Raw genomic sequence first — 13,808 nt, 5'->3', positions numbered from 1 at the left:
AGAAATTTTAAGGAGGACTCTCTGAGGGGAGGGGGAAAAAAAAAAAGACCTGAGAACATCACCAGAAACTCCAGCTCTGCAGGTGACATAATGTCAATAAATTCATGTCTTTCAGTACTCAGTCTAAACGTCAATGGACTAAATGCTCCAATCAAAAGACATAGGGTAACAGAATGGATAAGAAAATAAGACCCATCTATATGCTGTTTACAAGAGACCCACATTAGACCTAAAGACACCTACAGATTGAAAGTAAGGGGATGGAGAACCATTTATTATGCTAATGGTTGACAAAAGAAAGCCAGAGTAGCCATACTTATATCAGACAATGTAGGCTTTAAAATAAAGATTGTAACAAGAGATGAAGAAGGGAACTATATCATAATTAAGGGGTCTATCCACCAAGGGGATCTAACAGTTGTAAACGTTTATGCTCCAAATGTGCAGTACCCAAATATATAAATCAATTAATCACAAACATAAAGAAACTTATTGATAATAATACCATAATAAGGGACTTCAATACCCCACTTACAGCAATGGGCAGATCATTTAAACAGAAAATCAAAAAGGAAACAATGGCTTTGAGTGACACACTGGACCAATGGACTTAACAAATATATTCAGAACATTTAATCCTAAAGCAGCAGAATATACATTCTTCTCCAGTGCACATGGAATGTTTTCCAGAATAGATCACATACGGGGACACAAATCAGCCCTTAACAAGTACAAAAAGATCAAGATCATACCGTTCATATTTTCAGACTACAATGCTATGAAACTCCAAATCACAAGAAAAATTTGAAAAGATAACAAATACTTGGAGACTATAGAACATCCTACTAACGAATGAATGGGCTAACTAAGAAATTAATGAGGAAATTAAAAAGTATATGGAAGCCAATAAAAATGATACCACTACAGCCCAAAACCTCTGGGATGCAGCAAAGGCGGTCATAAGAGGGAAGTATATACCAATTCAGGCCTTCCTAAAGAAGGAAGACAAGTCTCAGATACACAACCTAACCTTACACCTTAAAGAGAAGGACAAAGAACAACAAATGAAACCAAAACCAACAGAAGACAAGAAATAATAAAGATTGGAGCAGAAATCAATGTTATTAAAACAAACAAACAAAAAAGTAGAACAGATCAATGAAACCAGAAACTGGTTCTTTGAAAGAATTAACAAAATTGATAAACCCCTAGCCAGTTTGATCAAAAAGAAAAAGGAAATGACCCAAATAAATAAAATCAAGAATGAAAGAGAAGAGATGACAACCAACACAGCAGAAATAAAAACAATTATAAGAGAATATTATGAACAAGTATATACCAATATAGTGGGCAAACTGGAAGAAATGGACAAATTCTTAGAAACAGATCAACTACCAAAACTGAAAGAGAAAGAGATAGAAAATTTGAACAAACTCATAACCAGTAAAGAAATCAAATTAGTAATCAAAAATCTCCCCAAAAAAATAAGACTCCAGGGCCAGATGGTTTTCCAGGGGAATTCTACCAAACATTTAAGGATGAGTTAACACCTATCCTCTTGAAGCTGCTCCATAAAATAGAAATGAAAAAAAAAAATCTTCCAAACTCTTTCTATGAAGCCAGCATTACCTTGATTCCAAAACCAGACAAAGACTCCACTAAAAAGGAGAACTATAGACCAATTTCCCTGATAAACATGGATCCAAAAATCCTCAACAAGATATTAGCCAACCAGATCCAACAATACATTAAAATAATTTTTTACTGTGACCAAGTGCAATTTGTACCTGGGATGCAGGGATGGTTCAATATCCACAAAACAATCAATGTGATTCATCACATCAATAAAAGAAAGAACAAGAACCATATGATCCTCTCAATAGACGCAGAGAAAGCATTTAACAAAATATAGCATCCTTTCAAGAAAGTAGGGATAGAAGGAACATACTTCGGGATCATAAAAGCTGTATATGAAAGACCCAATGCTAATATCATCCTTACTAGGGAAAAACAGAGCTTTCCCTCTAAGGTCAGGAACAAGACAGGGATATCCACTATTGCCACTGTTATTCAACATAGTATTGGAAGTCTTGTTGTCAACAATCAGACAACACAAAGAAATAAAAGGCATCCAAATCAGCCAGGAGGAGGTCAAACTTTCACTTTTTGCAGATGACATAATACTGTATATGGGAAACCCAAAAGACTGCCCAAAAAATGGCTAGAACTGATCCATGAATTCAGCAAAGTAGCAGGATATAAAATCAATGCACAGAAATTGGTTGCACTCCTATACACCAACAATGAAACAACAGAAAGAGAAATCAAGGACTCGATCCCATTTACAATTGCACCAAAACCCATAAAATACCTAGGAATAAATCTAACTAAAGAGGTGAAAAATCTATACACTGAGAACTATAGAAAGCTTATGAAAGAAATTGAAGAAGGTACCAAAAAATGGAAAAATATTCCATGCTCCTGGTTAGGAAGAACAAACATTGTTAAAGTGCCAGTACTACCCAAAGTAATCTACATATTCAATGCAATCCCTATCAAAATAACACAAACCTTCTCACAGAGGTAGACCAAACAATCCTAAATTTTGAATGGAAACAGAGAAGACCGCAAATAGCCAAAGCAATCTTAAAAAAGAAAACCAAAGCAGGAGGCATCACAATCCCAGACTTTAAGCTGTATTACAAAGCTGTAATCATCAAGACAGTATGGTACTGGCACAAGAACAGGCACTCAGATCAATGGCACAGAATAGAGAACCCAGAAATGGATCCACAAACGTATGGCCAACTAATCTTTGACAAGCAGGAAAGAATAGCAGAATATAGCACATATATGTGTGTGTGTGTGTGTGTGTGTGTGTTTTATATATATAAAATATATATTTATATTAAATATATATATAAAACACACACACATATATATATTTAATATAAATATATATTTTATATATATAAAACACACACATATGTGTGTATATATGTATATATACACACATATATAAAAAATATATATATAGCATGATATATATATGTGTGTGTGTATATATATATATATATGGTATACCTCTTGTCATTTGCAGCTATGTGGATGGAACTAGAAGGTATTATGCTAAGTANCAAACATTGTTAAAGTGCCAGTACTACCCAAAGTAATCTACATATTCAATGCAATCCCTATCAAAATAACACAAACCTTCTCACAGAGGTAGACCAAACAATCCTAAATTTTGAATGGAAACAGAGAAGACCGCAAATAGCCANTATATATATATATATATGGTATACCTCTTGTCATTTGCAGCTATGTGGATGGAACTAGAAGGTATTATGCTAAGTAAAATTATTCAGAGAAAGACAAATATCATATGACTTCACTCATATGAAGATTTTAAGTTACAAAATAGATAAACATAAGGGAAGGGAAGCAAAAATATATATAAAAACAGTGAGGGGGACAAAAACATATATGGAGACCAATCAGAGAGTTACTGGAGGGGTTGTGGGAGGGGGGGATGGANCCAAAGCAATCTTAAAAAAGAAAACCAAAGCAGGAGGCATCACAATCCCAGACTTTAAGCTGTATTACAAAGCTGTAATCATCAAGACAGTATGGTACTGGCACAAGAACAGGCACTCAGATCAATGGCACAGAATAGAGAACCCAGAAATGGATCCACAAACGTATGGCCAACTAATCTTTGACAAGCAGGAAAGAATAGCAGAATATAGCACATATATGTGTGTGTGTGTGTGTGNCATTAAGGAATCTATTCCTGAAATCATTGTCACACTATATGCTAACTAACTTGGATGTAAATTAAAAAATAAATAATTTTAAAAAGACAAAAATGATTTTGGGAAACTGCAAGTGACATCCCCTGTCAAGAGATTCCCAGATGTTCTTCTCCATCTCATCTACACTTGACAGGATTAAGAAAGACTATGTTTGTTGTTTTGTCTTTCCAACTCACCATCTATATCAGGAAAAGGAAAAACAAATCATACTTTAAACTTCCTTATAAAACTTATTGAAATTGCTACCAAATGTTGACAATAACAAGGATTTCCATTCTCTCTCACCTCTGACTCTTAGCGCAGAGTAGTGCTAAGAGTAGGCATTCCATGGAAACCCTCTAAGGTCTATCACCTAAGGCTGCCTGGATCTGGGGATGTTAAAATGGACTGCATGGGAGTAACAAAACTCAACCTCTTATCCTTTGCTTACAAACCAGTCTCAGCTGTATGAATTGAGCAGAACTGCAACACGAAGTAGGTATCAAGAAAGAACAAGTGTTCCAACACTTTTCCTTCCATAACCATCTTAGCATGAGTAAGTTGCAGGCTAGGCTAAGGATTAGAATTCTGGAATCCTGGTACTGGAAGACCATTAAGCTTTAAGGATCAGCTGAAGACTATTCATTTTAAACATGAAGATGCTGTTTCTTCAGACCTCATAGCTAATTAACAACAGGCACTTAAACTCTGTAAAGATTGACAGCATAAGGATTTGATCATCATAGTATCTCTAATGCCTAATGAGAACCAGCATGTAGTAGGTGCCTACTATGGTCCAGAAACTGAATTAAGTTTCTTGCAGTATACAGATATGGATACAATGTGGTCAATGTGGAACATACCATCTAGTGGAGGATATGGGCACATAACAGACAATTAACAAAGCAATGCTGTTCATGCTTTTATAAATATATAAGTAAGGTGCCCAGTGGAAAATCCAGGGCAAATAATAAATATTGTTGCCTATTGCCTTCAACAACTAAGCTATACATACCAGAATAAGCATTGAGAATAAAATAATAGTGAGTGAAATGGAAAAAAAAAAAAAAAAAAGATGGTTATTTCCTAATGAAGATTAATTAGGTAGTTGGAAACCATCAATTGTCTATAGATTTCCCAAATGGTTATCTCAGACAGATTCTGTCAGTGCAATTGTTGTCTACATTAGGAGACAGATTCTTGGTGCTCCATCATTTACCAGAATCTTACCCACTGCCTTTTTACCTATTGTTTCTTTTCAGAATTATATATATATATATATATATTTTTATAGTTGAATATATATATGAATATATATAAAAGTTTTTTTAAATATATAAAATTTTTATCAGTTGCTTTTTATATTTTCCAGGAAAGCTCCTTTTACTCTCATCCTGGAAATGAAACATTGGCAGCGTCAGGGATGGAAATATCTTCAACTGAACAAGTAATTCTTCCCAGGAATTTAATTAAGGTGCCAAGGCTTGTGCTTGTGTAGGGCAGCAGCAAATCCTTCTTTGTGAGCTCCTATGTGAATGTTTGTGTCTTTAATGAGTGTGCTCCATGAATCTCTGCAAAAAGGAGGCTTCCCTCAACGTCCTGTCATACATGTGCTTCTGGAGAAAGTTAATTGTGGTTAAAGATCTTGCCAGAAAACCTGTGAGGAGGGCTATTGAGGTAGTCCATGAAAAGCCAGCTACAAGTGATTTGTATCCCTCAAAGATGAAGAGCTTGTTGAAATAGGAATTAAACAGAATATATTACCACGTTTATGATTGCAAAGAATTTGTTAGTACGTAGATATAGTCAGCAATTTCAGTAAGATTGGAAATGGAGGCCCTAATACGATGACTTTGGCATTAAAGTCATAGTAATCCACTGAGAGGCACCATTCATTAAGGTTTAAGAATAGTCAAATTAGACTATTGAATGCAGAACTAGTGGGGATAATCACTTCTTCGTTGGTGGATACTTTGTAAAAAGGGATTTAATCCTGAAGACACTCTATTAACAAATCTTTGGTTGTATTAACAGTTTTAATATGTTGGGCAGATGCAATGAATCCCTATTTGTTATGGTGTTAGTTTGTTTGCTGTGGTGTTTTCCTTTATGGCTTTTATTATGTTGCATGTTTTTATCATGAAACTGTTGAATTTTGTCAGATGCTTTTCTTTTATGCACCAATTAAGGTGATTTTGGTTTTTCTCCATTTGGTTAATATAGTGTATTATATTGATCAATTTTCATATGTTGAACCATCTATGCATTTCAGGATAAATTCCTCTCAGTATTGGTGTCTGATAAATTTTATACATTGCTGAATTTAGTTTACTAGGATGCTGATCCTTGAACATCATGGGGATGGGTGTGCTGGTCCCTCACACAGTCAAAACACTATATATTTTGACTCCCCCCAAACTTTATTACTAATATCCTACTGTTGATCAGAAGCCTTACTAATAACAAGAAAAGTTGATTAACATATACTTTGTATCTTATATGTATTATATTCTAGAAGTATATGTATTACTAGTATACGTATTATATATACTACATGTATATGTCACATGTGTTAATATTAGCATACATAAACTAGAGAAAAAATGTTATTAGAAAATCATAAGGAAGTTAAAATATATTTACAGTACTATATTTATTGAAAAAAATCCACATATAAGTGGACTTGTGCAGCTCAAACCCACCTGTTCAAGGGTTAGTTATATATATTCTGTCTAAAGACGAAAACAAACAAACAAGCAAACAAACAAAACTTGTTTACTAAGTAGGTTTTTCATGGTTGTGTGGGGTAGTGTATGTAACCTCACCTTCTAGGTATGATAGGACTAAGCAGATGAGTAAGTGTAATGATGTTTCTTACATTAGGAAAATGCTAAAAATGTGTAAATATGGAAGATTAGAACAACCCCCATGGTGTATTGAATTGAGATATCAGAATGAATTCATAATTTTTTAACTAGTAGACATAGCTACAACATCTATAGNCCCTGGGTGAGAGGGTCACTCTGTGTCGTTTTCCACTCTGTGCTTGGGCCCCAGGCTGCAAGAGAGAGGAGTAGGAGGGAGCTGTGAGGGCTTGAAGAGCCCCTGCCTCGTGTAGGGGTGAAGAAGATGCTTCTGGAGAAAGTAGAATACCCTTTCTTCTCTTCCTATTCAGACTAGCTCTCCAAGGCACAGAGATGGGGCTAGAAGTTTGAGATCCCTCCCTGTGCTGGAGACCCCAGGCAGCCTCTTCCCAAGGGTGGGTAGGACATTCAGAGGCTCACTCTAAGCTTCTGGGGGATGCACAGCAGTTGTCGATAGAGACTGGGAGCATTTATGAGCTCATGGGGACAGCAGCACTGATTTTCTGAAGCTACTTGGGAGCCAGGGTGAAGAAGGGAAAGCATTTCAATAACAATTAGGAGGGTGTTTTCATCCAGAGGGAACCTAGGGAACTGGCCAGGGTTGGGGACTGGACCCTGGACTTTCAGGTCTTTCTAAGGCCCACTCCTTTCACCTGTGGGGCTGGAAGTATTTGAAGGACTCGGGGAACTGTTAATTTGGCATTTTGTGGCCTCAGTTTTATCTCCTTTACTTTTGCACCAAAGGGAATAGAAGATGACAAGGAAAATTATATCAGGATAAAGGGTCATCCTAGGCTGGAGCTTGCCCAACATTGTATTTCCACTCACAGTGGGCTCTTTTAGGTCACTTAACTGTATAGACCACTGGGAATTGGAGGATCTGAGAGCTGGAAGGAACGCTAAGTCATCTCANTACCCTTTGCCTGCAGTCCTTGGGAACCCCTACTCTACTTTACTTCTTGAAAAATTTGGCTATTGTAGATACCTCGTTTCAGTAGAAATATACAGTATCTGTCTTTTTGTGTCTGGCTCATTTCACTTTGCATCATGTCTTCAGGACTCATTCGCGTTAATAGTATCGATCAGAATCTCTTTCTTTTTTAAGGCTGAATAATTTTTCATTATAAGTACATACCACAATTTGTTAATGCAGTCTTTATCTGTCAGTGGACATTTGCAGTGTCTCCCCCTTTTGGACATTGGGAATAATGCTGCTGTGAAAGCTGGTGTACAAATATGTATTTGAGTGCCTACTTAGGACCATTTTAATCGCTTTCTAGTTTAGGGTCTTAATTCTTAATAACATTATTTATATACCTATCTCTTTGTGTCTGCATTGATGACAGACATGATTAAAGAACTGTAGTTTGTTAATATTCAATGTAGTAATTCTTGATTTTGAAAATTGCAATTAAATTTAATTAAACTTTGAATGAAGTTATGTTAATTTAAAATTTAGATTGATTAAAAAATAATTTCGGCAGGGGCGCCCACATGGCTCAGTCAATTAAGTGTCTGACTTTGACTCATGTCATGATCTTGTGGTTTTTGAGTTTGAGCCCCGCATTAGGCTTGTCGCTGTCACCACAGAACCCACTTTGCACCATGTCTCCCTCTCATTCTGCGCCTCCCCTGCTGATTCTCTCTCTGTCTCACTCTCAAAATAAATGAAATAAAACTTAAAAAGAAAGAGTCTAGAGTTTCTTTCAGTATTCCCCTATCACAAGCATTTCTGAGGCTTTGAAACAGCAAAGTCATTCTTTGCTTCGGGAATAGAGCTTAACTAGACATCCCCAAATAGGGAAAACATATGATTGGGGTATTATTTCTGACCTGCTTCCTATTACAGTGTATTGCAACATTTGTGGGTTTTTCTTGACGAGGGTGCTATTTGGAGGGCTCCTTTTTAAAGTAAACATTTACTGAGGAAATGCTATGTGACTATCACTGGGTAGATGTTTTTATATTTACACTATCATTTAAACTGAAGCCTGATCTTTAATCCAAAGTAAATGTTTAACAGTGTTTGGAAAGCAAATGTGGGGATAATCTTTTCGAGCAAAATTTGTTAGAATTTCTTCAAATTGAACCATTCAGAGGTTCCTGTTGACCTATGTGTGGACTGGTCTGTCTTCTGACCTTAGGAAACAACACACCCAGTGTTATTTGTGCATGTGATGTGGTATTGGTGGAGGGCTGTATGGAATGCTTTCTTTTTTGTGGTCTTCAGGTCACAATAAATACCTTTGCTTTAGGGATTTATTCTCTTTCTTTTTTTTTTAATTTAAATTTTAGTTAGTTAATATACAGTGCAGTATTAGTTTCATAAGTAGAATTCAGTGATTTATCACTTACATTACAACCCCCAGTGCTCATCACAAATGACCTCTTTAGTGTATCCATCACCCATCTAGCCCATCTCCCACCCACCTCCCTCCATCAGCCCTAGTTTATTCTCTGTTGTTAAGAGACTCTCTTCTGGTTTGTTTCCCTTTCTTTTCTTCCCCCCACCTCCCTATATGTTAATCTGTTTTGTTACTTAAATTCCACATATTAGTGAAATCATATGGTATTTGTCTTTCTCTGATTGACTTATTTTGCTTACCATAATATATTCTAGCTGCATCCATGTTGTTGCAAATAGCAAGATTTCATTCTTTTTGATGGCTGAGTAGTAATCCATTTATCTATCTATCTATCTATCTATCTATCTATCTATCTATCTATATCCATATATACCACATCTTCTTTAACCTTTCATGAGATGATGGGCACTTGGGCTCTCTCCATAGTTTGGCTATTGTTGATAATGCTATAAACATCAGGTGCATGTATGCCTTTGAATCAGTATTTTTGTATCCTTTGAGTAAATACCTAATAGTGCAATTGCTGGATCATAGGGTAATTTTGTTTGTTTGTTTGTTTGTTTGTTTGAGGAACCTACATACTGTTCTCCAGAGTGACTGCACCAGTTTGCATTCCCACTGGCAGTGCAAGAGAGTTCCCTTTTCTCCACATCCTCACCAACAGTTCTTGTTTCCTGTGTTGTTAATTTTAGCCATTGTGACAGGGGTGAAGTGATATCTCATCTCTGTTTTGACTTGTATTTCTCTGATGATGAGTGATGTTGAGCATCTTTTCATGTGTCTGTTAGCTATCTGGATGTCTTCTTTGGAAAAGTGTCTATTTATGTCTTCTGCCCATTTCTTAACTGTGTTGTTTGGGTTTGGGGTTTTGGGTTTGGAACTTTTGTAAGTTCCTTAAAGATTTTGGATACTAACCCTTTATTAGATATGTTGTTTGCAAATATATTCTTCCGTTTTGTAGGCTGTCTTTTAGTTTTGTTGATTGTTTCCTTCATTGTGCAGAAACTTTTTACCTTGATGAAGTCCCAATAGTTCATTTTTGCATTAGTTTCCCTTACCTTCCCATAAATCATTTGTTGAAGAGACTGTATCTTTTCCATTGGATATTCTTTCCTCCTTTGTCAAAGATGAGTTGACCAGATAGTTGTACAATCGTGTCTGTTTTTGTGCCAGTACCATACCGTCTTGATGACTCCTGCTTTGTAATATAGCTTGAAATGCAGAATCATGTTGTCTCCAGTTTTGTTTTTTCTTTCTCAGGATTGCTTTGGCTATTTAGGGTCTTGTGTAGTTCCATAGAAGTTTATGATTGTTTGATCTAACTCTGTGAAGAGTGCTGGTGGTATTTTGATAGGGATTGCAATCAATGTGTAGATTGCTTTGGGTAGCATACACATTTTAACAATATTTGTGCTTCTAATTCATGAGGATGGAAGGCTTTTACATTTTTGTGTGTCCTCTGTAATATCTTTCATAAGCCTTTACAGTTTTTAGAGTATAGATCTTTTACTTCTTTAGTTAGATTTATTCCTAAGAATCTTTTTTTGATGCAGTTTTTTAATGAATTTGATTTCTTGATTTATGTTTTTGCTGCTTCATTATTGGTGTATACAAATGCAACAGATTTATGCAGGTTTATTTTATATCCTTAAACTTTGCTGAATTCATGTATTAGTAAATTTTTGGTAGTCTTTTAGGTTTTCTATATAGAGTATCATGTTATCTACAAATAGTGAAAGTTTGACCTCTTCCTTGCTCTGATTGTATGCCCTTTATTTCTTTTTGTTGTCTGACTGCCAAGGCTAAGACTTCCAGTACTACGTTAAATAATAATGGTGAGAGTGGGCATCCTTGTCTTGTTCCTGACTGTAGGGGAAAGGCTCTCAATTTTTCCTCTTTGAGGATGATATTAGCTGTGGGTCTTTCATAAATGGCCCATATGATATTGAGGTATGTTCCATCTATCCCTACTTTGCTGAGGGTTTATATCAAGAATGAATGTTGTGTTTTGTCAAATGCTTTTTCTACATCTATTTGAGAGGATCTTATAGCTCTTATCCTTTCTTATATTAATGTGGTGTATCATGTTGATTGATTTGTGGATATTGCACCACTTCTGCAATCCAAGAAGAAATACCACTTGATCATGGTGAATAATTCTGTTAATGTACTGTTGAGTTTGATTTGCAAATATCTTGTTGAGAATTTTTGCATCCAGTTTCATCAGGGATTTTGGCCTGTAATTCCCCTTTTTAGTAGAGTCTTTGTCTGATTTTGGAATCAAGATAATGCGACTTCACAGAATGAGTTTGAAAGCTTTTCTTCTGTTTCTGTTTTTTGGAACGATTTGAGAATCGATATTAATTTTTCCTTAAATGTATGGTAGAACCCCTCCCCCCCCGGGAAGCCATGTGGCCCAGGTCTTTTTTGTTGGGAGATTTTTGATTACTGACTCAATTCCTTTTCTGGTTATGAGTCTATTAAAAATTTCTATTTCTTCCTGTTTCAGTTTTTGTAGTTTATGCATTTCTCAGAATTTGTCCATTTCTTCCAGATTGCCCAATATGTTAGCATATAATTTTTATAGGTTTCTCTTATAATTATTTTATTATTGTCGTGTTGGTTTTGATCTCTCCTTATTCACTCATGATTTTTATCTAGTTGGGTTCTTTCTCTTTTCCTTTTGATAAGTCTGGCTATGAGTTTTTCAATTTTGTTTATTTTTTCAAAGAATCAGCTCTTAGTTTCATTGATCTGTTCTACTGGTTTTGTTTGTTTTTGTTTCTTTGTTTCTATATTATTTACTTCTGCTCTAATTTTATTATTTCCATTCTTCTCCTGGCTTTAGGCTTTATTTGCCATTCATTTTCTAGCTCCTTTAGGTGTAAGGTTAGATTGTGTATTTGCGACCTTTCTTGTTTCTTGAGATAGTCCTTAATTGCAATATATTTTCTTCTTAGGACTGCCTTTGTTGCATCCCAAAGGGTTTGAACTGTCATGTTTTCATTTTCATTTGCTTCCATATATTTTTAACTTTCTTCTTTGGAACACCTGGGTGGCTCAGTTAGTTAAGCGTCCGACTTCAGCTCAGGTCATGATCTTGCGGTTCATGGGTTCCAAGCCCCTTGAACCTACTTCAAATTTTGTGTTTCCCTCTCTGTGTCTGCTCCTCCCCCCCTCCCACCGTATTTTGTCTCTCTCTCTCTCATAATAATAAATATTTAAAAAAAGAAAAAAGTCTTCTTTAATTTCCTGGTTAACCCATTCCTTTTTTAGTAGGATCTTCCCTATCCTCCATGTATTTGGGGGCTTTCCAATTTGTTTCTTGTTGTTGACCAGAAGTTTCATAGCATTGTGATCTGAAAATATGCATGGTATGATCTTGATCTTTTTGTATCTATTGAGCGCTGATTTGTGACCAGTATATGATCTATTTTGGAGACTATTCTATGGGCACTGGGGAAGAATGTGTATTCTGCTGCTTTAGGATGAAATGTTCTGAATATATATGTTAAGTACATCCAGTCCAGTGTTTCATTCAAAGCCATTGTTTCCTTATTGATTTCTGATTAGATGATCTGTTCATTGCTGTAAGTGGGGTGTAAAAGTCCTCGACTATTATTGTATTATTTTCAACAATTTCTTTATGTTTGTTATTAATTTATTGATTTATATATTTGGGTGCTCTCAGTTGGTAGTATAAATATTTACAATGATTAGATCTTCTTGATGGATAGACCCCTTAATTATGATACAATTCTCTTCATCATCTTTTGTTACAGTCTTTGTTTTAATATAAAACTTGTCTAATACAAGTATGGCTACTCTGGCTTTCTTTTGACATCCATTATCATGATAGATAGTTCTCCATCCCTTCATTTCCATCTGCAGGTGTCTTTAGTTCTAAAATGAGTCTGTCTTAGGCAGCACATAGATGGATCTTGTTATTTTTTAAAATCTGTTCTGATAAGGTTTGTCTTTTGATTGGAGGATTTAAACCTTTTACATTCAAAGTGATTATTCAAAGATATGAATTTAGTGCCATTGTGTTACCTGTAGAGTTGGTGTTTCAGGTGATGTTCTATAGTCCTTTGTAGTCTTTCTTGCTTTGGGTTTTTTTTTTTTTGTCCACTCAAAGAGTCCCCCTTAACATTTCTTGCAGGCCTGGTTTAGTTGGTCATGAACTCCTTTAGTTTTTCTTTGTATGTGAAACTCTTTATATCTACTTCTTTCTGAATGACAACTATTCTGGATAACGAGTTTTTGGCTTCATATTTTTCCATTCAGCACAGTGAATATTTCTTGACCCTCCCTTCTGGACTGCCGAATTTCAGTGGACAGGTCTGCTGCTAACCTTATGTGTCTACCCTTGTAGGTTAAGGGCCTTTTGTCTCTAGCTGCCTTCAAAATTCTTCCTTTATCTTTGTATTTTGCAAGTTTCACTAGGATATGTCATGGTGTTGACCTGTTTTTGTTGATTTTGAGGGGAGTCTCTGTGCCTCTTGGACTTGAATGCCTGTGTCCCTCCCAAGATTAAGGAAGTTCTCAGCTAAAATTTGTTCAAAGAAACCTTCTTCCCCTCTTTCCTTCTCTTCCGGGACTACTATGATATGGATATTGTTTCACTATTGGAATCACTAAGATTCCTAAATCTCCCCCTTGTGATTTAATAGTTTTCTTTCTCTCTTTTCAGCTTCATTACATTTCATAATTTTATCTTCTATATCTCCTATTCTTTCCTCTGCTTCTTCAGTCCTCATTGTGACTACATTCACTCAATTTTG

This window comes from Crocuta crocuta, unplaced genomic scaffold (genome assembly GCF_008692635.1).
Source record: "Crocuta crocuta isolate KB4526 unplaced genomic scaffold, BGI_CrCroc_1.0 scaffold150, whole genome shotgun sequence".
Classification (NCBI taxonomy): Eukaryota; Metazoa; Chordata; class Mammalia; order Carnivora; family Hyaenidae; genus Crocuta; species Crocuta crocuta.
This window is presented reverse-complemented; position numbering follows the sequence as displayed.